The sequence below is a fragment of the Danio aesculapii genome, chromosome 14 (genome assembly GCF_903798145.1).
Source record: "Danio aesculapii chromosome 14, fDanAes4.1, whole genome shotgun sequence".
Classification (NCBI taxonomy): domain Eukaryota; kingdom Metazoa; phylum Chordata; class Actinopteri; order Cypriniformes; family Danionidae; genus Danio; species Danio aesculapii.
The window spans coordinates 34,815,931-34,843,533 of NC_079448.1; the positions used below are offsets into that span (position 1 = coordinate 34,815,931).

The 27,603-nt window shown below is 36.6% G+C and overlaps 1 long non-coding RNA gene across 1 annotated transcript in view; it reads right to left on the reverse strand.

Moving 5' to 3' along the window:
* Positions 1 to 27,603, reverse strand: part of LOC130240443 (uncharacterized) — a 95,959-nt gene that overhangs the window by 21,901 nt on the left and 46,455 nt on the right. The window contains exons 6-9 of the long non-coding RNA XR_008838768.1: positions 23,292 to 23,347; positions 22,921 to 22,983; positions 20,898 to 21,076; positions 19,777 to 19,892 (exon numbers count right to left, since the gene is read on the reverse strand). This is a non-coding gene — a long non-coding RNA (uncharacterized LOC130240443). The remainder of the gene's footprint in view (positions 1 to 19,776; positions 19,893 to 20,897; positions 21,077 to 22,920; positions 22,984 to 23,291; positions 23,348 to 27,603) is intronic.

Here is a 27,603-nt window from a genome sequence, read left to right on the forward strand (position 1 = left end):
GTTTAGCACATGTCATGAGAGTTACATATATTGTAAAGCACAGTATACAAATAACATTTTGGAAAAAGAAAAATAGACAACACGGGATAATGCAGAGAATCAATGGGCAATTTGTTCAAAGCTGAAGCTGGAACTGCTCAACTGTTCAGAGCTAAACAGGGTGAAAGGATCTGGATCTCAGCATACAGAGTCTGGATGTTTAAGAGAAAATGACTGAAAGCTCTGCAGCGACTAAACCTTAATTAGCATAAAGCGTGAAAAGACTTTTGTCGAGGAGCATGTTGTGTTCACATTTTTTAAAAACAGGTTTGTAATTGAGAGTCTGATTGGAGACAATATGTTCATTGTAAAACTGAAGAAAGACTGAACCCAAAATGTGTGAAGTCTGTGGAAGGTGGAGGTAAAATGTCATGGTTTGATGGATGTTTTCTACAGCAGGAGTTTGGCTTCTTTTACAGTTACAGTACATGGCAGAATGAATGTTAATGTAAATCAGAGGATTATTCAGCAATATGGTTATTCCCCATCAATCTGGGCTCAATAAGCCAGCAATTTTAATATGAGCCCCTTCACATAACAAAATGGGTAAAGCTTTCCCTTGAAGCTGAAAACATTGTAAAAATGAAATGGCAGCCCAGAGTCCTGAAATAAACCTGATTGAAAATCTCCAGAAAATTCTTTGTGACAAAGTTATAGTTGAGCAACCCACTGTGGATGAGACTGAAAAAGAGATCAGGATCACACCAAAGCAGAGCAGTGTGATCACTATTTTCCACAATATGAAGTTACACCACTCTAATAGCCAGTCTTGGGAGTAACGCATTTATTAGTAATGTAATAATATTATTTAATTAATTATTATTAATTATTATTGTAAAGTAACGCATTACTTCTTAAAGTAAAAAATATATATTTGAGGATTTTTAAAAAAATGTAATGAGAGTTACTTTTTAGAGGAATTATTTAGCTTTTAAAAATAAAATGCTGAATTAAAATTAACGTAGTCACTTTTAATCCAACACTCAATAAGAGAACGCGCTGCCTGCGAGAAAAGACAGAAAAGAATATTGCATGCCAAAGCTTTACATTTCTGCGATGGAAGTATTCCCATTATTTTGAATAACACAAAGTAACACAAAAGTAATGTAGTGCAACAAAGTAACACAAAAGTAATGTAGTGCAACAAAGTAACACAAAAGTAATGTAGTGCATTAAAGTAACACAAAAGTAATCTAGTGCATTAAAGTAACACAAAAGTAATGTAGTGCATTAAAGTAACACAAAAGTAATGTAGTGCATTAAAGTAACACAAAAGTAATCTAGTGCATTAAAGTAACACAAAAGAAATGTAGTGCATTAAAGTAACACAAAAGTAATCTAGTGCATTAAAGTAACACAAAAGTAATCTAGTGCATTAAAGTAACACAAAAGTAATGTAGAGCATTAAAGTAACACAAAAGTAATGTAGTGCATTAAAGTAACACAAAAGTAATCTAGTGCATTAAAGTAACACAAAAGTAATGTAGTGCATTAAAGTAACACAAAAGTAATGTAGTGCATTACTTTCATAAAAAGTAACACAACTGTTTACTTTTTTGGGGAGTAACTCAATATTGCAATGCAATATTTTCAAAAGTAAGTAATACATACTTTCAAAAGTAACGCTCTCCAACATTGTTAATAAGATGGTAAAGTTGCTAATATATCTCCTTCAAATTTTGAGCAATGAAGATTATATTATTTGCATAATAACATATACCAACACTATAAAGTCTGCACAAGTAAGTTGCTGAAGCTTTTATTTCAATATGTTGTACTTCCAACTGAAATGTAATATAGACTGGGGGTGAGGCTTTTTTCACATCAACTGATTTCAACAGAGAAGGACATCAATCCAAACATGGCAAAGATATTTACATTTAATGTTGCCTACGCTGTTGTTGTCTATTGGAAGGAATGTGTCAATAGAGCCGCCGTTTTAGTACAGGGTAGCACTCCTTTGAGATGAATGTGGGGCCAAGGTGCAGTGGAGGACTGGCTATACGGAGCCCAAGATATATGGACATATATGCATTTATTTATGTTTTCCTGGTGGTCAGTATGCAAATATTTGTTTATAACGAAAATTATAATTATTCATCACCACATTATTAAATTTGATCTGATCCGTGTCCTGAAACACCCCCTCTCCTCCTGCATCCCAATGTGCATATCCACCTTTCTGATCGAAATGGTATAACATTTATAATATTCAATCATTTATGGTGGACAGTATGCACCTTGAGGCGCAGACACTGTTATGTTATCAGGCAACCTTCTAAGTTCCTTCAAAAGCTAGCCATTACTTCACAACAATAAGACAAGTTTCTGGCATCAGCGTCTTGTTGTCATATTTCATTTACATTGTTTGCTGATTTTATTCAACAAAACTAGCATAAGCCTAGAATTTAGTGCGAGATAGTGCTACTTTTCCTTATGGTCAATGCAGTAAGTGACTGTATTATCATCAATAACATTACTTTAGCACAAAAGTTTGTAATCTTACCTATGAAATACTCTTGTCTTTTCAATTTCACATTTGTCCTGTACAAATATGGCAGAGGTATTGACACATGCTCAGGGTCTGTATGCGATATCTAGTGTGTATATATATATATATATATATATATATATATATATATATATATGTGTGTGTGTGTGTGTGTGTGTGTGTGCAAACATGGAAGCAAATGGTCAGACTTTGATTGAAGATTATCAAGACATTTTTTTCAGTTGATCAGCTAGCATGGATTATTTGTTCACCTAAAGAATAGTGCTAGCAAAATAAACATTGTGAATTTTGGCCTAACACATAAAGTACTAATTCTCACTGGTAACTACTAGCTTATTACCTGCTTATAATTAAGATATTGGCTGATTATTATTACTTGATCTTATTCTACATCCCTATTCCTACCCAATACCTAAACCACCTACCACCTTAAAAATACTAATGATAATCAACAAATGAGTACTTTATTAAGCAAAAGGTCTTAGTTAATGATATTTAAATAGTAAGAACTGTCCCTAAAAATAAAATGTGACCAAAAAATATACTCTTATTTTATTTCCACTATCCCAATAATACTTAATATATGGTAAACATACCCTTAATAAAACACAAGGAACAGCAGTCAGTATAGTTCCCCCTACACTCTTCTTGTGTATGAGAACACCCTGAACAGGTATGTAACATGCAATTACAACATGCAGCTCCTCACGCACTGCTCATTACAGCCTGTGACGTATGTGTGAGGGCGTAAGGTAAGCTGTGTTGATAGACTGACACCTAAAATCAGTATTCTGACAAGAACATGTAAACTCGCTTTCATATTTCATACATAACCAGGGTGGGGGGGGTGCTGATTATTATGGTGATTTGTGTAATGGAGATGGGTGTGTATTACTGTGTGTATATCTGTGAGCACGTAAGAATGAGATAGTAACAGTTTATAAATAGTTCCTCAACAGTACGTATTAGGTTTGGGTAACTACATTCTTGTCTGATTTCCCTAGTAGTGCGCACAAACAGTATGTGTGACAGCCTGGGAATCATGGGAGGAAACTGACATGTGATTGACAAGCTGGCAATAACAACATGCTTTCAGGAGCCTGTGTAGGAGGGTGAATATTTGTGTGTGTGGCACGGGTGCATGACTGAGTAATTTTAAAGATGAGGCAGAAATATGTGTGCATGTACAAGTGTGTGTTTTTCAGTATTAAGCCGTGTCTGCAGGCTGAGGCGGAGGACAGTTGGCAGCAGGACTGGCACGCCTGTCAGGCCTCCACCTGCACTGAGATCAGGAAATGACCCACACCCATCAAGAGAGTTCTGGGCCTCTGAGCATGTAAACATGAACTGCATTTTGAGGAAACCTTTCTGCTTGTAGTTTGTTTATTTTGTTGAGTAAATTACTATGAGTGAACAGTAAAAAAAACAAAAACAAACATGAGTTAACTTTCTCTAGAGTATTTAGTTGTATCGTAAGGTGTGACTCAGACCTTGTTCCCATTTTTGGCTTAATGGTGTATATGTAATAGGCACTGTAATATACATTATATACATTAGCTTTCTTGTAGATAGATGAACGAAGATAAAGATAGATAGATAGATAGATAGATAGATAGATAGATAGATAGATAGATAGATAGATAGATAGATAGATAGATAGATAGATAGATAGATAGATAGATAGATATGATTAAATTAATTTATTTCCTCAAAATGCTACACACAATACCCCATAATGACAACGTGAAAAAAGAATTGTTGCAAATTTATTCAAAATAAAAAACCTGAAAAATTACATGTACATAAGTATTCACAGCCTTTGCCGTGAAACTCTAAATTGAGCTCTGGTACATTCTGTTTCCACTGATCATTCTTGAGATGTTTCAGCAGCTTAATTGGAGTTCCTCTGTGGTAAATTCAGTTGATTGGACATGATTTGAAAAGGCATACAACTGTCTATATAAGGTCCCAGGGTTGACGGAGACGTCAAAGCACAAACCAAGCATGAAGACAAAGGAATTGTCTGTAGATCTCTAAGACAGGATTGTCTAAAGGCACAAGGCTGGGGAAGGTTACAGAGAAATTTCAACTGCTCTGAATGTTCCAATGAACACAGTGGCCTACATAATCTGTAAGTGGAAGATGTTTGGAACTACCATGACTCTTACTAGAGCTGGCCAGCCATCTTAACTGAATGATTGGGGGAGAAGGGCCTTAGTCAGGGTGATTAATAACCTGAACATTACAGAAGGACAACCATCTGTGCAGTAATCCACCAATCAGACCTGTACGGTAGAGTGGCCAGACGGAAGCCACTCTCCACTTGAAAATTGCCAAAAGCCATCTGAAGAACTCTTCAACCATAAAAAACTAAATTCTCTGATCTGATTAGACTAAAATTGAACTCTTTGGAGTGAATGCCAGGCATTACATTTGCAGAAAACCAGGCACTGCTCACCACCAGGACAATACCATCTCTACAGTGAAGGATAGTGGAGGCAGCATCATGCTGTGGGGATGTTTTTCAGCAGCAGGAACTGGAAGACTAGTCAGGATAGAGGGAAAGATGAATGCAGCAATGTATAGAAACATCCTGAATGAGAACCTGCTTCAGAGTGCTCTTGACCTCAGACTGGGGCGACGGTTCATCTTCCAGCAGGACAATGACCCAAAGCAAACGGCCAAAATATCAATGGAGTGGCTTCACAACAACTCGGAGAATGTCCTTGAGTGACCCAGCCAGAGCCCAGACCTAAATCCTATAGAATATTGTATGTGAAATTTTGAAGAAATAATTTAATCCATTTTGGAATAAGGCTGTAACATAAAAAAATAGACAGACAGACAGACAGACAGACAGACAGACAGACAGACAGACAGACAGACAGACAGACAGACAGACAGACAGATAGATAGATAGATAGATAGATAGATAGATAGATAGATAGATAGATAGATAGATAGATAGATAGATAGATAGATAGATAGATACATACATACATAGATACATAGATACATAGATAGATAGAGTTGGAGTCAGAATTATTAGCCCCCCTGAATTATTAGACCCCGTTTTTTTTCCCAAATTTCTGTTTAACAGAAAGAAGATTATTTTTCAACACATTTCTAAACATAATAGTTTTAATAACTCATCTCTTTTAACTGATTTATTTTATCTTTGCCATGGTGACAGTACATAAGATTTTACTGGATATTTTAAGACACTTCTATACAGCTTAAAGTGACATTTAAAGGCTTAATTAGGGTAACTAGGCAGATTAGGGTAATTAGGCAAGTTATTGTAATGATGGTTTGTTCTGTAGAACAAAAAAATATATAGCTTAAAGGGGCTAATAATTTTGACCTTAAATTGTTTTTAAAAAGATTAAAAACTGCTTTTATTCTAGCCAAAATAAAACAAATAAGACTTTCTCCAGAAGAAAAAATATTACCGGAAATACTGTGAAAATTTCGTTTATCTGTTAAACATAATTTGGGAAATATCTAAAAAAGAAAACAAAAATCAAAGGGGTGCTCATAATTCTGACTTCAACTGTTGATAGATAGATATATATTGTTGCTATTTGATCTTTATAATTTTCAGAATCCTCTCCTCTCTTTGGATAGAAAGACAGAAATAAATGAATCTAATAAAACAATAATCCTCTCATAAAAGACTGCTGATCCTAAACTTCCTAAACTCCCAGACTCCCAATACAGTATTTCAAAGCAGACTGATGTCAATCGGGCCTTTCAATAATGGCGTGTTTACATCAGCCCAACACTGGCCTTTCATGTGCAGCAGATGCAGAACCTCCGTGTTTGTGCTGTCTGCTCCCCGCTTCATGTACTCTAGGTGAAAACTAACAAAAGCCCAAAACCATCAGCGTTCAGCCTCTATTATCTTCCCATAATGGCTGTGGTGCATTCCTCCTCCTACTCCTTCCTCAAACAGACAGCCGAGAGAAAGTGCGGATTAAAAAAAGAAAACACAAGATGTTGTTGTGGTGGCCCAGGTTTGCTCAGCTGTGTGGCATTTTAGCCCCACCCAAGAGCCCAAATCCAGCGTGACCTCTTCATCTCTCTCTCTTGAGCGCATTTACAGTTGATATTGCCCACGAACAAGACTTGAAAGTCAGGTTTGTCCAGTGCGGGGTGAACACAGCAGTTCTGGATGGTGGAGCGCTGGGGAACTGCAGATTATGAAAGAGAGAGAGAGAGAGAGAGAGTGTGAGGTTCAGTGACTCTGAGGAGGAACAACCCTGAGGGAAGTGGACAGAGAGAGAAGCCTGGGGATGGGAAACGAAAGGGTGAACGGAGCTACAGAATGGGGGGTTCAGAAAAGAGATAGGACAGGAGGAACGGAGGGGGCTAGAGGAAGTGAGGGAGACGGGGTGTGGCCTGCACTGGCAAGAGGCTGCAGGTTGTGCTCTCAGGGCCAAAAGTTCATGGAGGAGGCAGAGCAGGTGAGCAGGTAAGCCTAGCCTGCATGTGCCTGAGTCTCACGTGGATCTCCTTTGTCTCCACAGTGGCCTCAGGTTTCGGCCCCCCCCTCCTAAAACACACACTCCCTTTCACAGAGCCAGGCTAATGCCCCCGGCCCCCCACGCCAAACATACAAACACACACATAAAACCACACACACAAGCACGCAGGCCCTAACACTCACTTTCATGGCCATGTTAGAGATGAAAGAGCTACAAAGATTCATATTGTAAATATAATCCTAATAATAATCTGTGGCCCCTTTTTCTTTGAAGCATTTCTTTGCGTTTTTTCTTTCCTTTTGTGGAAACACCCTGTCCTGTGGCGTATATACTTTCGAGAAATATGCGGATAATTACATTTCAGCATAATTATAAGACTCGGTTTTAAGAGTTGACTGTGAATGTGAAAGCATGTTGAAGAAGGCGGTTTTGAAATGTATATAGATATATAAATAAGATAAACTTTGAATACTCTTAAGAACTATTATTTTATGTTATAAACATTGGGACTATAAGTGTAAACTGATTTTTTGCTGATATATGTATGATGATAAAAATGCAGGTTTGATATAGACTTTATTTTTTTAATGTATATACAGCACTTTGATAAACACTTGCTGTTTTTAAAAAGTGTTTTATAAGTAATTCTTAAATTTACTATAATCAAACCATAATATAAAGCACAGAATTTCCAAAAAATAGTCGAAAACCATAAAATAAGGATCTATCTATTTAAATCACTTTAATAAGTACACCTGTCCAACTTCTCGTTAACGCAATCAGCCAATCACAACACATTTAGGCATGGAGACATGGTCTAAACAATCTGCTGCAGTTCAAACCAAGCATCAGAATGGGGAAGAAAGGCGATTTAAGTCCCTTTGAACGTGGCATGGTTGTTGGTGTCAGACGGGCTGATCTATTTCAGAAACTGCTGATCTACTGAAATTTTCACACACAACCATCTCTAGGGTTTACAGAGAATGGTCCAAAAAAGAGAAAATATCCAGTGAGCGGCAGTTCTGTGGGCGCAAATGCCTTGTTCATGCCAGAGGTCAGAGGAGAATGGCCAGACTGGTTTGAGCTGATAGAAAGGCAACAGTAACTCAAATAACCACTCGTCACAACCGAGGTATGCAGAAGAGCACCTCTGAATGCACAACACGTCAAAAACCTTGAAGCGGATGGGTTACAGCAGCAGAAGACCACACTGGGTGCCACTCACACCAGCTAAGAACAAAAAACTGAGGCTACAATTCGCACAACTCACCAAAATTGGACAACAGAAGATTGGAAAACCGTTGTCTGGTCTCAATTTCTGCTGCAACATTTGGATGGTAGGGTCAGAATTTGGTGTCAACAACATAAAAGCATGAATCCATTCTGCCTCGTATCAGCAGTTCAGGCTGGAGGTGGTGGTGGGGGATATTTTCTTGGCACACTTTGGGCCCATTAGTACCAATTGAGTATCGAGTCAACTCCACAGCCTACCTGAGTATTGTTGCTGACCATGTCCATCCCTTTATGAACACAGTGTACCCATCTTCTGATGGCTACTTCCAGCAGGATAACGCACCATTTCATATACTGCAAATCATCTTAGACTGGTTTCTTGAACATGGTAATGAGTTCACTGTACTCAAATGACCTCCACAGCCACCAGTTCTCAATCCAATAGAGCACCTTTTGGATGTGGTGAAACGAGAGATTCACATCATTGACGTGCAGCCAAAAAAACTACAGCCAATGTGTGATGCTATCATGTCAATATGGACCAAAATCTCTGAGGAATATTTCCAGTACCTTGTTGAATCTATGCCATGAAGTACTAAGGCAGTTCTAAAGAGACACTGCTTGCTGCAGAGCCACTTGAGCTCCAGCGAGGGGGAGCTTGAGCTCTCGCTCCTCCTCCTATAAGCTGTTTTAATGCGTACACCCACCCCACCCCTAACCCCAACCCCCAGTGACATCACTCGTAGAAGTAGTGCAAGGAAGGAGGAGCTGGAGCTCAAGCTCCCCCTTGGTGGAGCTCAGCTCTGCCCAACGCTCTGCAGTGAGCACCACTTGGTTCTAAAGGCAAAAGGGGGTCCAACCTGGTACTAGTAAGGTGTACCTAATAAAGTGGCTGGTGAGTGTACACACTTCTGAGACTAGCAGAGACAATTTTCGGTGAATTAAGGTGAAGACATGCATTGAATAATATTTGTGAATTTCAAAATGTCTTCATATTTGGCGCACAATTAAAAATATGATGATCATGTTATTCGGTGTGATTAGAGATGATCCAAAGAAGATATATCTATTGACTTAAAATAATCACAAAATAACTTCTTGTTATTTATATAGTTAATATATATTGAAGTATAATTTATTCCAATGATTCAAATCTGATTTGTCATTATCAAGGTTCCAGTCTTCAATGCCCCATTATCCTTCTAAAATCATTCTAGTTTTTTCATCAATTATGAATATATATTACACACATTCATTATTACTATTAATTTTGCTAGACCGCATGGTTATGAATGTTATGTTGCTGGAACTAAAATGTTCTGAGCAAAAATTTTCTGCCAATATTTTAAGAAGCTGTGACTGAAACAAAATGACAGCCACTAACTAAAAGGTCTGTGCAAATTACAACCTTGTGATATTGGGAATGTTGTTTTATTAATTCAGCAAGAACTAAATGAATTACAAATAAATAAAGCCACTGTTTCTCAAGAATGACCTTGAAAGGACTGATATCTGTTATTATACCCTCACTCTTGACATCTACAGCAATACAGAATACCTCATAAACACTGTTTTGAAAGGTGTAATAGAAGCTCAATGCTCTGAACAATACTGTTGTCAGTCTATCCTGAATACCTGGATCAAAATTCATCCAGAGTGCCTTTGACATTTTTGAGAGTCATGTTGTGTTCTTGAACCGTTTGAAGTCTAAAGCGGTAAATGACAATAATACAAGTCTTAACCACTACTGAAACTCATCACAATGTACTGCGTGATTGATACTGTTGTCAGTCTACCAGAAAAACCTGGATCAAATTTCAACCAACATAGAAGAAGCTCCCAACATTGAGGCATCTAGAATGTAGAGTGCTGACTTATTTAAAGGCCATTTCTGTGAATATCAACACAATAACGCTTGACCACCACTGGAACTCAAATACATATAAGCTAATTTGTAGGTATGATCAAAGAACTGCCCTCTTCTAGTGTCAATGCCAAATAATCACACTAACAACCATATCTTGATCATTTCATTCTCCAGTCGCAGCGTTGATGAGCCTGGCCTTAACCTCGACTAACTTGCCATGCAATTTCCTGTTCAAGAAATCATAGTTTGCCATTTCAAGAGCTCATTCAAAATCATTAGAATGAAAGCCTGTGCTTTTCCTGTTACACTTATCAAGCACAGAGAGAGAGAGAGAGAGAGAGAGGGAGAGAGAGAGAGAGAGATCTGGGAGCACATCCTCGCATCCCGGCCTCACGCACACTGCCTCCACCCTGCACACGAATGCTAACAACAGCTCAATCTGTGTGCCATAAAGAAAACAATGCCGGGTAATGGTTCCTTAGACAGGAGTCCAGTTAGGCCAATCAGCAGGGGAATCATCTGGAGAGCAGGGGGCTTCAGACACACTGATTGCGAGGTGATTTACCTGGAGGGATAATGACTGCAGGGTCAGGCCTGCCGGGAGAAGGCTGGGTTTCTGAGCGCTTATGAGAGACTTTCAGACTCACCTCTGGCCCGGCATATCCACACACCTTTGGGTGCTGGTAGATTTATCTTTCTAGCCTTGTTTACACATGATATATTAAAGGATTAGATTTCACTTCCGGGATAAACATTCCCTGATAATTTACTCACCTCCTTCTTGATGTTAATTTCTTTCTTCAGTCAAAAGAAATTAAGGGTTTTCGAGGAAACCATTTCAAGGTTTTTCACTATAATGGACTTCTCTGGTGCTCAGTTGTTTAAACTTCCAAAATGGAGTTTCAGTGCAGCTTCAAAACGAAAATACTAGTCATTGTCATTCATTCATTCATTTTCTTTTCGCTTTAGTCCCTTTATTCATCAGAGGTCGCCACAGTGGAATGTTTGCATATGTTTTACGCAGTGGATTGGCTTTTGTGGTTTAAAATTTATAAATTAGTTTTGTATTATTACTATTATTGTTGTTATTATTATTATTAAAATGTGCAATCACGTTTCGTACGAATTGTGTAATGTAAGTGAAAATTCATTCATTTTCCTTCAGCTTGGTCTCAATTTCAGAGGTCGCCACAGGGGAATGAACCGCCAACTATTCCAGTTTATGTTTTACGCAGCCAATGCCCTTCCAGCCACAACCTAGTACTGGGAAACACCCATACACACTCATTCGCACACACTTTCATACACTACGACCAACTTAGTTTTATTCAATTCACCTATCAAGTATGTCTTTGGGGGAAACCGGAGCACCCAGAGGAAACCCAGCAAGCACTTTTTGTTTTTAAAAGATGCCTAATAGACGTCTAAACATAGTCATCTTGGCTAAAACAAGGCTAAATTTGGTCTGTCATTGAAAATCTAATAGACATCTAAGAATAGGCCAAAACTAGACTAGTCATCAAATAAACAGAAATAAATGACTACACATATAAAGTCTGTCTAATCTGTTTATTTGATGACTAGTCTAGTTTTGGGCTATTCTTAGACGTCTATTAGATTTTCACTGACAGCCCAAGTTTAGCCATTTTTTAGCCAAGCTGTCTACATTTAGATGTCTATTAAACACAAAATTGTTTGCTGGGAACCCACACGAACACAGAGAGAACATGCAAACTCCACATAGAAATGCCAACTGGCCCAGCTGGGAGTCGAATCAGCAAACTTCTTGCTGTAAGGTGACAGTGCTACCCACTGCGCCACCATGCCACCCCATCAGTGAAAATAAATAATTTATTTAATACAGCATTTATAGTTTTAGCATTTTGACATGCATGACAGCTGACAGCTGAAGAGAATGTAGATGGATGCATTTAAAAAAAACAATTTGTAACAAAATAATATTAGGTGTCAATTTTTGACCAACATGAATTTTATGATTTTGTTTATACATCAGTTAAGTGATTTTCAGAGATTGTATTAATATAGTAAAAAGTAGTTATTTTTTATTCTGGTATTCAAAAAGCCATACAAATGTTTTTTACAATGTATGAATATGAAAAGGACAACAGAAATGATACAGAGAGCAACAGCTTCTGCTCTGATAGCTACAAAACACTGCATATCTGTCTTTTTACCTTCAAACATGCAAACTTACTGGCAGTTTGAATGCAGTCTGCTTCAAAGATATACTTGTAATGTTTAAGAATTAAGTCAATATGTGGAGAGTAAATGATTGTTTGTGGCTGTCTGAACTCATTCATCCACATGAGCATCTACACCACAAAAGCAATTTGATGAAGTGCATCTGGAAGTGGACAAGCTCAAAACATTTCAGACTCTGTTTACATTAGTATTACGCTTCGCCCACTTGTAACTGGATCAACGAAAAAGCTTTTTTAACACCAGGAGTAAACAGGGCGTCTATCATACAATGCTTTAAACGCTGACCTGTTGCCCCAAAGGTCTTATGCAGCAGCAAATTCAAACCTCCCCTTTCATTTCACATCACAAAAGATGGGGAAAGTCACCTGGCGAGCCACTTCCTAACAGCACCGGGACAGAGAGAGAGAGAGCAAGCAGACTAGTAGATAGCCAAACAGATGGGATGGGTGATTCATTTTTTCTTTTTCAAATGTAAAGTGTGTCTGTGCGTTGCAGAGTGTGTGTGTGTGTGTGTGTGTGTGTGTGTGTGTGTGTGTGTGTGTGTGTGTGTGTGTGTGTGTGTGTGTGTGTGTGTGTGTGTGAGAGAGAGAGGGGAGGTGGGCGGTGAGAGTGTGTGTGTGTTTTAGGGGGGTAACAGCATCAAGTGGACTCTGTATGGAGCCTCTCTTTGATGTGCTATGGTTACCTTGCATCTTTAGAGGGCATAGGAAGGGCAGAACGATGAGGAAGGTTCATCAAAGACCAGCCTTTGGCTTTGTGAACTTCCAGCCCACAGGGCAGAATCAGAGCTCTCCAGGACTGCAGGCCATTCGGATGTTAACTTGAACATCATCTTTGAGAAAGCCCTCCATAAAAGCAAAGACGACCCAACTGGTAAACTGGAACTTGTGTATATATATCTGTGGGTCAAACAAAATGTAATTTGAGAGATTTATACAGACAGTTGAAAGCATAGACATGGCATGGGAAGCAGATAGAGAGGGAGGATGGCCGGCAAAGGTCCTCGATTCAGAAATCAAATAAGCAATGTAGTACATATTATCCTTTATTCTTAATTAAACCGTATATGTACACATGTATATCCAGACTTCCCATTTTCACTCAAATCACTCCATTCAACATGTAAAAATGTTTTATTTTAAAATGTAGTAAAGTACCGAAGTACAGACATTTAAAAAATGTACCTAAAGGGATAGGTCACCCACAAATTTTTATTCTATTATCATTCACGAGCAGCATGGTGGCTCAGTGGTTAGCACTGTGCAGTACAGGTAAAAAACATACAGTATAGGAGAATTGAGTGGGTGTGTATGAGTGTTTCCCAGTACTGGGTTGCGGCTGGAAGGGCATTCTTGGCGAAAAACATATGCGGGAATAGTCGGCGGTTCATTCTCCTGTGGCGACCCCCTGATAAACAAGAGACCAAGCTGAAGGAAAATTAATAACTGAATAAATATTATCGTTCACTCATACTCCACTTGCTAAACACATGAAATGTATACCAAAGAATGCAGACGAAAAAAACTGCCATTGACTTCCATTGTATTGTTTGTTTCTATGGACATCAAATGCAGATTGTTCCTAATATTCGTCGGAATCACTTGTTTTATTTGTGCAATTGTTTGTTTTCAACAGAATAAAAAAAATTATCAAAGTTTAGAACCACTTAAGGTAAAGTGATTAAAATACTCAGCAGGTAAGTGAGTTAAAATACTGTCTACCACCAGCAAATACTTTGGCCTCTGGACATCATTACATGCTACTAAAGTATTTATATGAAGAATTTATTTGTAAAAAAACTCTAAATACCTTTTGATACTTTCTTCTTAAATAAGCATTTTCTCTGACTCCTGTGTGTAGACTTAGTAATTTCACATTTATAGTGATGAAGTTCTTTTCTAAAGAACTGTCTCCCTCTGAACATAAGGATTTCTCCATCCTTGGATGCTTTTAAATCTAATTTAAAGACTTATGTTTACTCCCTTGCCTTTGAGTGATGCATATATGCCATTTCTTATCTGTATTTTAGTATTACATTTATACATATATATTTCCTTTTTTAAATTTTTAATACAAGTTTTATTTTCTTAAATATTTTTATTTTATTGTAAAGCACTTTGGATCAACTACGGTTGTGTAAAATTGTGCTCTATAAATAAAGTTTCCCTTGCCTTGCCTTTTCACTGCCTTTAAATTCTATTAAATTTAATTCAATAAACTTTATTGTCTATCCCACAGGGGTTAGAAAATTGTCTTTGGACATAGGCTCACATACAACAACAAAACATAAATACACATCCACAATTGTTGAAAAAATCCTATTTAAAAAACCAATGGCAGTGGGAATAAATGTCTTCATGTACTTAGCCTTTTTTGCTAAAGGAACTTTATACCGTCAACCAGACAGAAGTAACTTAAAGGAACTATGTAAAGTATGGGAAAAGTCTTCCACAATAGTGGAGGTTTTTCTATTTGCAGCTGCTATAAATAAATCAGGGAGAGTTTGTCTCGTACTAATTATTTTACTCGCTACGTTTATCAACCCTAAATGTGTAAGAAAGGGAGTTAAACCAGGCTATAATATTAAAAGTGAGGACAGATTCAATATATGTGAGATATATATATATGACAATCAAAAAGTTTATATATGACAATTAAAATGTCTTTCTCAATATCAAAATTTCTCAGTTTTCTCAACAAACTCAACTGCTGCTAAGCCTTTTAAAAAACGTTCTCTGAGTGTTAATCAAAAGAGAATTGAAAGTCAATTTCCACACCAAAATATTTAAAAAGAACTCACCTGTTCAACTTTCTCCCCATTAATTAGCAAAGGGTCACAAAATGTTTGTATTTTGTTTGTCCCCCAACACATTTCTTTCATATTACTAATGTTAAGCTGCAAGGAATTCTCTGTTGTTTCCATAAAGTGAAATAACGTAACAAACATATGAGGCTGAGAAAATGCTAATTTTAGGAAAACATTTTAGACAGTAGAGGTTTTTGCATCTGAACTCTTCACATGAACACATTTCACTTCCTCTTTAATAGGACTCCTTCATTTTCCAGCTCTGCCCATCTCTCAGAAGTGGGCACCATTTCTCTAGAGGCTGCGTTACGGGAGAGAGGGGTTTTGGTCGGAGGCGGGGACAGGGGTTATGGATGGGGTTTGGGGGGCTGAGAGGGCCTATTTAGCCCTCAGCAGCAGAACGTCCCCCTCTCTCTCCCCCCTCCCCCGGGCTTTGTATGCCCTGAGCCCCACTCCTCCCTCTTTGTCACCCGGCCATTCCGCTTTGCTTGGCACACACAATGGGAGCTCAGTGCTCGGGCTCCTGACGCTGCATTCTGGCTGCGCGCTGGGAAGCGAATGAACACGGCTGAGCTGGGGGAACCGGGGCGGGGGGGGAGCAGGAACACTGTTTGACTAAATGCCACCCTGCCTCCCCCCCCACCCCAAAACACCCTCACCAGCCTTCTGATACACACATACACAGATGGAGTGCACAAAACAAGTGCCATCCGACCAGACCATGGCACTCGGCGGAAAAACAAGCCTAAACAAACAAGTGTTCCCATCATGCCTGTGCCGGGACGGCTCAACTGGAGCGTGACTGAGCCTGGCTACATATGTGTTCTCTTTATCTCCTCCAGCGGGCTGCCGGGCACCGGGCCCATGCGGAATTTTAAGACCTGGCCCTCTGAGACTTGGGTCAGAAAATTAATGCACAGTGAGGGGGAACCAGTGTGTTTATTTGAAACAATTAAACCATTTCACGCCCCCTTGACAAATCAATCCAGGGAGACATGTGGTTGTGTTATGTAATATTAACGGTGAGTTACGCTTGGCATCACCAACAATAACAACATCTCACTTAACCAAGAGTGGGATAAAAATAAAAACTGTGTCAGGGTATCTTTTTTTAATTAAGGGGGAATATTTGCAGCTCTCGAACGTATTTCCAAGGCAATTTTTATATTTGTAAAGGTATTTTGCATTATAATTACCTTATTAACATTGTTGAGTGTATTTTGTGTCAAATTGAACAAATCACAATTGAATCTTTTACATTATATCAGCACTTTGTTTTTCTGTGATGTAGAACTCTAACCATGCCGGACTCGGTGCATGCACTCAGTGAAACTTCAGCATTTTCAGCTGTGACTAATCTAAACAGCCTCTGATTGGCCACCGAACGCACAAGCTCAACAGAATTGTGTTGGATAGTTACTGAATGAGGAAATAAATCTGATGAAATGTGTGAAGGTCTAAATGTAATGCTGTAAAATGGCACTTTTTATTTATTTTCAATTCATTTTAATAGTAACAGGAGTAATATGTGAAGAGTTCAGATGCAAAAACCTTTAAATGTCATTGAAACTTTTCTTCTAAAATGAGCATTTTTCTCAGGCTCTTGTGGGTAGGTACAGTAAATTCACTTTTATGTTGATGAATAGGGTATTTTTAATCGGCTGTAAAGTGAAATCATTTAACAAACATAAGAGGTTGAGAAAAATGCTCGTTTTTGCAGGAAATTTCAGACAGAATTGAGAGGTTTTTGCATCTGAACTCTTCATGATTAGTTTTACTTTGGCATTTTGCCCACTTATCTTAAAACCTCAAGATAAACTAAATATATTATAATACACTAAATTTATGAAGCAAATAATACAATGATAAAAATGAATACAATCAATATTTTAAAAGCTTTTAAAAGTTTCACTTTCTCTGTAAATATAATATAACTATGCTGTTATATTTTAAAAACGTTTCCATACAGTAACAGTTAGCTAGTCCATTGAATTCCATTACAATATATGGACAAAGTAAAAAACACCAACATTTTCTAAATGTTTTTGTGTGTTTTAGTGATTTTTTTGTCATCTTGTTTTCTTTTTTTACCAATCTCTCTTTTAAGATTAAATACCACATAGCCTGTTTTCTCCACTATTACAATAAGTAATGCCGTTGAGTCTCTGGCGCATGATGGAGTGACCACAGGTGCATCCACGCCTGTTCCGTCCCGAACATCTGCGCCTGGTGCCTGAACCCCACCAGCCTACACACGTCCACACTGCAGCCCAGAGATGGATCTGTCTCAGTGGGCACAGCTCAGGCGGCATGGAGGGAGAGAGGGGTGGCCTGTTGTTTCTGTGTGCGCTTATGAGGGTGAAGCAGAAGTTAAGTATGTGCGTGTGTGTGTGTGTGTGTGTGTGTGTGTGTGTGTGTGTGTGTGTGTGTGTGTGTGTATTTGTGGGGGGGTCGAAGGGTGGGTTCAGTTTGAGTTTCAAAGCCCTGCTTGTTCGCCTATATTTCACACCACAGTGACATCTTAAAGACCAGACAGGCCTGGTTGCTCTGCCCTCTTTTTTCACATTCGGAGGGAAAAGACAGAAGCTGGGGAGACTGCAGGAGGGGGGATTGCAATATATGTAAATAGCCGCCAAAGGGGATCCGAATTTTATGGGTTCAGAAATTTAGTTCACCCAACCCGAATAATCAAACGTGGGAACAAAAACACCCTCATCCAACCTACCAGAACTAACATCTGATGCTTGCCATGACTTTGCCAAGTAAGACCTGTTTCTGGAACAACAACATCCAGTCCAGAAACAGAATTCAAAGTCCTGAATCTAACCTTAACCAAAATTTATGCCTAAAATCTGATGAAATTACAGGTAAATGAAAATGCACCAAGAGCCCCAAACCTAAAACTCGAGAGTTTGCCTAACCTTAACATTAACTCCAAACCTATCAATCAAGTCTGATTGGTTGAGTGGAATGTTGTCGTATCAAAAATGCTGATCCAGAAACATGTTTCACTTGTTGAAACTGTGTTCATCAACAAGGTCCATACACCTTTTCCACCAAGGCAAGTTGAGTGCTGGTTCAAGGCCAGAGCCTAGTTTCAAATTGGTTCTTTGTAATTCCACATCTAAAGCATCTTCTAAGCAGAAAAAGTGGTTCATAAGCACCCAACACAGACTTTTGAAATATTAGCTAAACGCAATGCTAAACACATTATTCTCACTTGTACTCTCCGTCTAACCAAATTGTGGTGATCAGCTTGATCTAAATGTTTGGATGTTTCACCATGTTTAGATGCCAATGCAGGTTTGAAATAACTGCTTGATAATTTTGATCACACATCACAATTTCTGGGTCCATATTCTATCTGGGGTGCGTTTCCAAAATCCATCATTGGCCAACTACGGTCGCAAGTTGCATCTTTACAAACATAGTTTGTTGATCTTGTGTTTCTCAAATCCATCGTTCCAACAAACATACGCGAACTGCATCCCAAACTTGTACGTTTGCTACTACACCTCTAGAGCTGTAGTTAGAAGCATTTGGATGTGTTCTTTTCCAAGTTATCGCCCTATGCCCTATTTATTTAGAACGTTCCAAAATTTAAACTTAGAGTGATTTAAACAAACACATTAAAGTCATCTCTCTTAGTGTAATTTGCTTTCAAAGTATTTTTACAGTTTTAGCAATATTAATACTGACAATTGTGCTCCCTCCGTAGTGCACTTTGAAAACATTTATGCCATTTTGAATGCAGCCTTGGCTCATGACAAAAGCTAAAGGTGACCTATTATTTAAAAGCAGAATTTACCTTACGTCTCCAAAGCTTGTGAAAACAAAAATATATATAGCATACGTTAATGGTTTTAATTTATTACAAGTTATTTATTAAGAAACGTATCGGTACTGCATATGACATGAGCCTGTTGGTTAGAAAATTTCTGCAGTGGTTTGAATGTGTTAAATTGTAAAAGTAGACTTTAGTATAAATATATATATATATATATATATATATATATATATATATATATATATATATATATATATATATATATATATATATATATATATATATATATATCCTACTTAATAATAATAACAATAATAACAATAATAATAATAATAATAAATTAAGGCAATGCGGTGGCGCAGTGTGTAGCACGTTCGCCTCACAGCAAGAAGGTCGCTGGTTTGAGCCTGTGTAAAAAACATATGCTGGATAAGTTGGCGGTTCATTCCGCTGTGGTGACCCCAGATTAATAAAGGGACTAAGCCGAAAAGAAAATTAATGTACGAATAAATAATAAATTAATAATAATAAATTTTCTTTCTTTTTTTAATAAATAGCCTACTGTAAATTACAACCATTAGCCTAACGATTTATATTATTTATATATGAGATTATAATATGTGTTAGCTTAGTGATTTTATGTTTTATAATAGAATATGGCATATTCTCAATAACATTTGTAAAGGAAACATTTTGTCACACCCTCGGCTCGTTCCTGCAGCCCCAATCACCACTTACCCTCATCATCCACCCAACCCGTGAACCCTCACATGATTACTAATCACCTGCACCTGCAATCACCCATGCACTATATATACTCACCTCATTCATTCAGTCACCGGCTGGAATCGAAGTCAGATGGTTCTCCTCAACGGCTCTCCCTGTTCCTCCTGTGCTCTTCCGTGGGTGTCCTCATTCTCGTGTGGATGCAAACACACCTGCTTAAGGGAAGTGACTAAAGTTATATTGGTGTATTACTGAAGATCTGAAACTTACCATTTGAACTGTGTGTGAGATCGCTCTCCCTCTGCTACACTTACCTGCATCATCTCTCAGCTGTTGTTGCATCGCGCAAATAAATACCCTTCATCTAGTTTAGAGTATTATTATTGACATTTTATGTTATAACAAATGTGGTTCAAATGATGGATCTGCAACAAATCAGCTACAGTTTTGGGAAACACTTGTCACTACATCGTTCTTTTCCCAAACAATACATTGTACTGTAATAGTACAGCACCGAATTATAGTTATTGTTTATATACTTATACTTATAGTTCAGCCCTGAGTTATGTCGTTGTTTGGGAAACGCACCCCAGATCTCAAAATTGAACCACAAACAGTACTAGTATATGCTCACAATATGCTTTTAATACTAATGAAAACCATGATCTCAGATGGTCAGACATTGGTTCATTTTGTTGACCAACACCATGATTTTGTAAAAAAAAATCTGCTTTAATGTGTGATATGATTAAACAGTCGTAATAAACAGAATTTTCTCAATTCAAATAAGTAGAGGCTTGATCCCAAAAAATGTATTCAATACATCGCAACTTAACTGGCAGATAACAATGGAAGATTCGCAGTTGTTGATGATGTGATTGTGTTCAACACTAGCATTTCTGGAACATTGTGATATATATTCATTGACTTGGCACTGTAGCGGCTCTCTAGCCTGTGGAAAAGCAAACCAGTTTATAAAAGGCTTGCCAGTCAAACTAGCTACAAACCAGCAACCGCACTAGCTCTGAACTAGCCCCTGGTTCATGCTGGTGGAAAAGGGGTAATAGTCGGCCTAAGCCCACACATACACAGCCTCATTTCTCCAACAGCTCCGTCATATGGTGTAATAGTACCTGAGAACAGGCTCCCATTGGGCTCTGCCAGTGAGACGAGAGGAAGATGAGGGATTTTGAGGAAGGTGGAAGCAGACTTCATACCTGATCAGGCAGCACAGCCGGCTCCTGATTACAGCAGCATTTTACCCAGCAGGCCCTCTGCCTCATCCAGCACCTCTGAATATGGAGCAGACGGGCAGCCAATCAGCCCACGGCTCCCTCTCACCTAATGACAGAATTAAGGCTTGTTTGGATCGATTTTCTCAGACTTTACGGGTTTTCTGGAGGAAAAAAAGCACACAATGAGAAAACTCTGTATTATTGCGTGGGAGGTCTAGCATGTAACGGATATTAAAAAAGAAAAAAAGTTTTGTTTGACAGATCTGAGATTTACGTTGGGATAGTGGTATGGGCATTTTTTCAAGAAAAGTGACGGTGGTCTTACCTTAATTTTAAATTTTTTTTAAAGGTCCATTATTCTGAAAGACATCCTTTCTTAATGCTATTATAACTCTCATAATGCTTTCAAATACTGTATGCTATTTTCTAAAAGAAGAGTTGCTATTTATGAATTAGTCACAAGTGAATATATTTTTTACTAAAATCGTAATGTATGCGATTGTTATTTCTCAGTAACGGGTAAATGTGTTTTAATGTAACCCTGAATTTTCTATGATATCACCCTGTTTATGAATTTTTAAAAAATCTTTAAATATCAATTTACTCGTGAATCACACAAAAAGCTACACTCATTATTTGTCGGCTGCACATCTATGATGCAAATCTTCCATTCCACCACATCCCAAAGATACTCTATTGGATTGAGAACTGGTGACTGTGGAGGCCATTTGAGTACTTGTAAGTAAATTTGAACTCGTTGTCATGTTCAAGAAGTCTGAGATGATTCGCGCTTTATGACATGGCGCGCCATTCCGCTGGAAGTAGCCATCAGAGGATGTTGTCCTAACTGTTGTCATGAAGGGATGGACATGGATGGACACCGTCAGCAACAATACGCAGGTGGGCTGTGGCATTGACACGATGCTCAATTGGTACTAATGGGCCCAAAGTGTGCCAAGAAAATATCCCCCCCCCACACCACCACCACCAGCCTGAACCATTGATACAAGGCAGGATGGATTCATGCTTTCATGTTGTTGACGCCAAATTCTAACCCTACCATCCAAATGTTGCAGCAGAGAAACAGAGACTCATCAGACCAGGCAACGTTTTTTCCAATCTTCTATCGTCCAATTCTGGTGAGCCTGTGCGAACTATAGCCTCAATTTCCTGTTCTTAGCTGACAAGACTTGATCATGTCTACGTGACTAAATAAATGCATCAAGCTGCTCCCATGTGATTGCCTGATTAGAAATTTGCGTTAACAAGCAATTGGACAGGTATACCTAATAAAGTGGCCGTTGAGTGTATGATGCTTATGTTATATATATATATATATATATATATATATATATATATATATATATATATATATGTATATATGTGTGTGCGTGTGTGTGTGTGTGTTTTATCTGGGAAAATGGGGGAAAGCTCTATATCCAACATTTTACTTAAACCCATACTTAACAAAACCAGTAAATACAGAAACTAAGAATTTTCATATGTTCTATTATTTTTTCCATAGCTGTCAATATAGAAAGGGTGAGGTAGATTTTTCTAATTGTTATTCTAATCTCTAATCATTCTAATCTCTAATTGTTTATTGAATTAAATTAATTTAATTATTATTAATGTGCTTAAAAATGTAGTAGTACAAACTGTTCCTTAAAAAGCACCACATGCATTTCAGACAGTGAGAATATATTCATGATCCTAATGTTATAATGTCAAAAGAGAAATAGTGTTGATAAGAAAAGGGCATTAGTGTGGTTGTTTTGGGCACTGAATGAGTGAAATGAGGCTCTCGTCTGCTGAGTGTTCAGTGATTCTCCTGCCATCAGAAGGGTCGACACAAAGCCCTCTGACACTGGGGAAGCACAAATCCCCTGAGCTCTGTCAAACTGCATTAAATCCTCAGTGTGCTGCTCGTGGAGAACTAAAGGCCTATTAAGAACATCTTTCTAGTCATTATAGCGAGCAGATTGGCAGTGATAAAAACATGTACCTGTTGAGCAGGGCTTCGAAACTGATGATCAAACTGCAATCAAACAATGACCACAGTTTTATTCTACAAAAAATACAGACAAATAATGTGTTAAATGTTTAACATATAATTGTATTTTAAAATGAGTAGAAAACAGACATAACTTTTGTTGCTGATGTCAAATTTACTTCAGATTTGTGAATATTGGAACAAATTAAAGTATAAGGAAGAAAAACTGTTGTTACAAATGCAGTACAAAACATAGTACAAAATATATTTAAAAATTCACCACATGCATTTCAGACAGTCAGAAGTATTTTCATCTTATTTAATCTTAATGTTATAATGTCAAAAGAAAAAAAGTGTTGTTAAGAAAAAGAAAACAGACATACCTTTTGTTGCTGATGTCAAATTTTGTTCAGGTTTCTTTATATTGGAACAAATTCAACTGTAGGTAGAAAGAAGAAAACTTTAATAAACTTGAATACACTTCCTTCACCTTACAACAAAATAAGCATATTTGATATTCTACAATAAATATAACGTGTAATTTAAGTTGTAAGTATACTATTATCAGTGTACTATTGGTGTATTAAGTATATTATTTAAATATTTTTATTATTACTACTTTAGGGACAAAATTGACCCACTTTTTCGATTACAAAAATATTATTTTAAGTTTTTTTGTACTGAAAGTGAACTTGTACTTACAAATGAACTTTGCATATAATGGAAAAAATGACTGCATGTCTACAAATAAAGACTGATATTTTTCTGAAGAGGTGGAAAAGTATTCTACACATTTAAATATGCATATTTAGAGGTTACTTAACCTATCACCACTATAATTTGAGGTAACTACAATGTAACTTAATGTACAAATTTATCCCCTGAAAAGTAATTATGATGATTTTTTATTGTTTAATTTTAAAATTTTAATTATAATTTTTGTGTGTGTGTGTGTGTGTGTGTGTGTGCGTGCGTGTGTGTGTGTGTGTGTGTGTGTGTGTGTGTGTATTCCCTCATCTGTAAGGGGCTAAATTATTGGGAAAAGGGTTGTTCTGGAAAATATTTATTGAAAAAAAATCTTAAATAAAAAGTTTCAGGGAAAAAAAAGAACTTTGCTAATAATTGTAGTATGTTTGTTTAAAATTAGATTATTAATACTTCAAAGCATATGCCCACTAAAATAGCTAAATACTAGTTACTTAAATGACAAAAGGCATAAGTTAAAATTCTGTCATCAGCTATTCACTCTCTTGTTCCAGACATTGAAGATATTTAGAAAAATGTTGAAACTCTTTCACCTCCATAGATTTGTTTTCCTGCTATGAATTTCAATGGCTGATGGCTTCCATTGTTCTTAGAATAAATTCATAATGGTTAGGAAACAGAGTGAATAAACAATAAATAAAGTTTTACTATTGGGTAAGCTATTCATATAAGTATACTTCATAAAACGAACTTTAAGTATACTTGTTGTCTTGATACACATCACTTTGGGAAAACTAAACCACGCTGAACTGAACTAAACTGAACTTCAACTCTGAAAACTGGACTGACACAAGGGACTGACACAATTTACTAGAACTTCTATGTTAAGCTATTTTGACACAATCTACATTGTAAAAATGCTATAGAAATAAACATGAATTGAATTGAAGAAATGATCTGCTGTTTGTTGTCATGCCGATATATTTCTTGGTCAAGAAAGTGCTACGAACCACAAAAGAGAGACAGTCAGAGGGGAACAGAACCACACACTAGCTATGTTTCCATCAGCATTTTGAAATATTGAAGATGTAAATGACTTTATTTACTTCAGTATAACATTAAATGTCTAGATGAATCTGTGGTGCTTGGGGATTCAAATAATGCAAGTCACTGATGATCCGGTTATTTACATTAAAAATAAACACATAAAAACAACCCCAAATCAATCCCTGTGACTCCTGATGATACACAGAGGTCTTAATTCATTCATTCATTTTCCTTCGGTTTAATCTCTTATTAGGGCTCACCACAGCGGAATGAACCGCCATCTATTCCAGCATATTTTTTTACACAGTAGATACCCGTCCACACTGAAATCTTATGAAGCTAAAATATTGGTCTATGTAAGAAAATGAACATTATTTACAATGTTACTAGTTTAAATCCACAGTCTGGGCAAACAGTTCTTGGTGTGCGCACAAGTGTAGTGTGTTCATTTATCACAATTGGAGTTGTCTCTGTGAGCATAATTTATAGCAGTTACCACATCTTGGATAATCCCATTTAAGAACCATTTTGGCAAATGGAGATTGATTTGTACTTGTTTGATTGTTTATTTGTAATCTAGAAAAAAGGGGTGACTATTAACTTGCATTATATGATCCAGGACCATGGATTCGGCTAAAAATCTTTAAATAAGCCATCATCATTGACCTGAGGGTGGATAAATTAAACATACATTTTCATTTTTGTATGAACTGCTTCTTTTAAATCACCAGACATTTTACTTACTTGAGGTTAATTTTTACTTGTGCCAAAAAATACATATTGGCCAAATAAATTCTAATGTATTGAACATTTAACAAACTTAACGGCTGTTTCCATTGATGCTGCCTTTCTGGTTTCTTTGTCACTAATGCTACCACCAGCCCCTCTAAAAACTTGATAGAAACGCATGCATCTAATTACAATTTTGGATTTTCTTTTTTTGTGCGATCCTTCATATTAGAATGGAGGCCCAGCTACTGACACAGCTGTGTTCACTAAAGACTGCGCTAAAACTCTTCTAGCCAACTTCAAGCAAAGTCCATCTATCTTTAATTCCCTTGGTCTCACACACACATCATTGGAGACTGGGCCTCTCTCAAATCCTACACTCTGATCCTGCTGTCAGTCGGCGGAGCGGCTTCACACACACATACTCACACAGGCCTCTTTTACATCTCAACAGACCAAAGCCAAACACCAACAACTCCCGATCTAAAGACGAATGAAGCGCCAGAATGTTTTTGATACAATTGACCCATTTATCGGGAAAATTCAGCATTTTTATATTCTAACAAATTGTTTTATTACATTTAGTTTTAGGTTTATGTTAATAATTGTTTATATTTGACAAGTGTGAAGTAAAATGATTTAAATAATAAAATTAAAGAATTGCATACTTCAGGAACTTCTAATTGTTGTAATAATTAGATTTTAGGCATTTTGAAAAAATAATTACAACTATTTTGGTTTTTACCTTCAAAATAAAATGATTATAAAAACATTAAACAATTAATTAATAATATTATTAATATAATCCTGATGTATACACTACTATTCGTATCATTATTAAGATATTGTGATCATAAAAAATTAAAATATGAAAAATATTGTGAGAAAAAGGGAAAGGAGTGATTTAGTGACATGATGACGTTTTTCTTCAGCTGTCATGTAGTGTTGTGCTGTAGGATGTGTAAGGGTGACAGTATGAACATCAGGGGTTGAAGGCCAATCTTACTTGAGCATCTTGTTCTTCATGTCTCGACAGGTGTGTTCGCAACAAATTACATAGGGCTGCTATGTTTGTGTAGGTTGAATGTCATGTGCTAATTATTCTGGAGACACTCTTCGCATGTGAACACTGAATAAAATTAGATGTTTGCTTGCCTTTATTTAGTGCATGTCTGACATGTGCTGATTTGGCCTCTGGCGTTTAATGTGAAGTCCTGTGAAAATCACTGATGCAGCACCTCTCTGGCTTTAACTAAGTCTCAATATAGCGAAGCAGATAAATCTTTATGCAAGTCTCCCAATTATTATTACTATTTATTATTATTATTATTGTTGTTGTTATTATTATTCATTTAAGCTATTTTAAGTTTTTCCCTCAAATTCAAAATAAAAATGACAAAAATTACTTTAATTAATATTATAATTAATTAATTATAATGTTATAATAATGAAGTGTTCCTGGAGTAATTATTATTATTAGTTTTTATTATTATTGTTGTTAATAGTTATCAACAACAACAATAATTCTAATATTAATATGGATTATATAATATCTATTTCCCTTCAATTTAACTGCAATGATAACATTAATGGGGATTATATAATTTTATATGTATATTTTCCCTCAATTTTATCAACAACAACCATAATAATAATTCATCATAATATTTCAGGAACATGTATTATTATTATTATTATTATTATTATTATTATTATTATTATTATTATTATTATTATTATTATTATTATTGTTGTTGTTGTCAACAACAACAATAATTCTAATACTAATTTGGATTCTATAATATCTATTTCCGTTAAATTTAACAACAATGATAACATTAATGAGGATTATATACACTTTAATATATAAATATATATACACTTTCCCTCAAATTTATCAACAACAATAACAATAATTCATTATTATTATTATTATTATTGTAACTGTTCATTTAAGCTATTTCAAGTTTTTCTAAAATGAAGTTAAAAATTTGAAAATTACAATTAATCATAATATTATAATAATAAAGTGTTCCTGGAGTTATTATTGTTATTATTTTTATTATTGTTGTTGTTATTGTTAACTGCTATCAACAACAACATCAACAATAATAATTATTCATCATAATAATTCAAGAATTTTTATTTATCAGCTTTATTATTATTACTATTATTATTCATTCAAGCTATTTCAAGTTTTTCTATCAAGTTCAA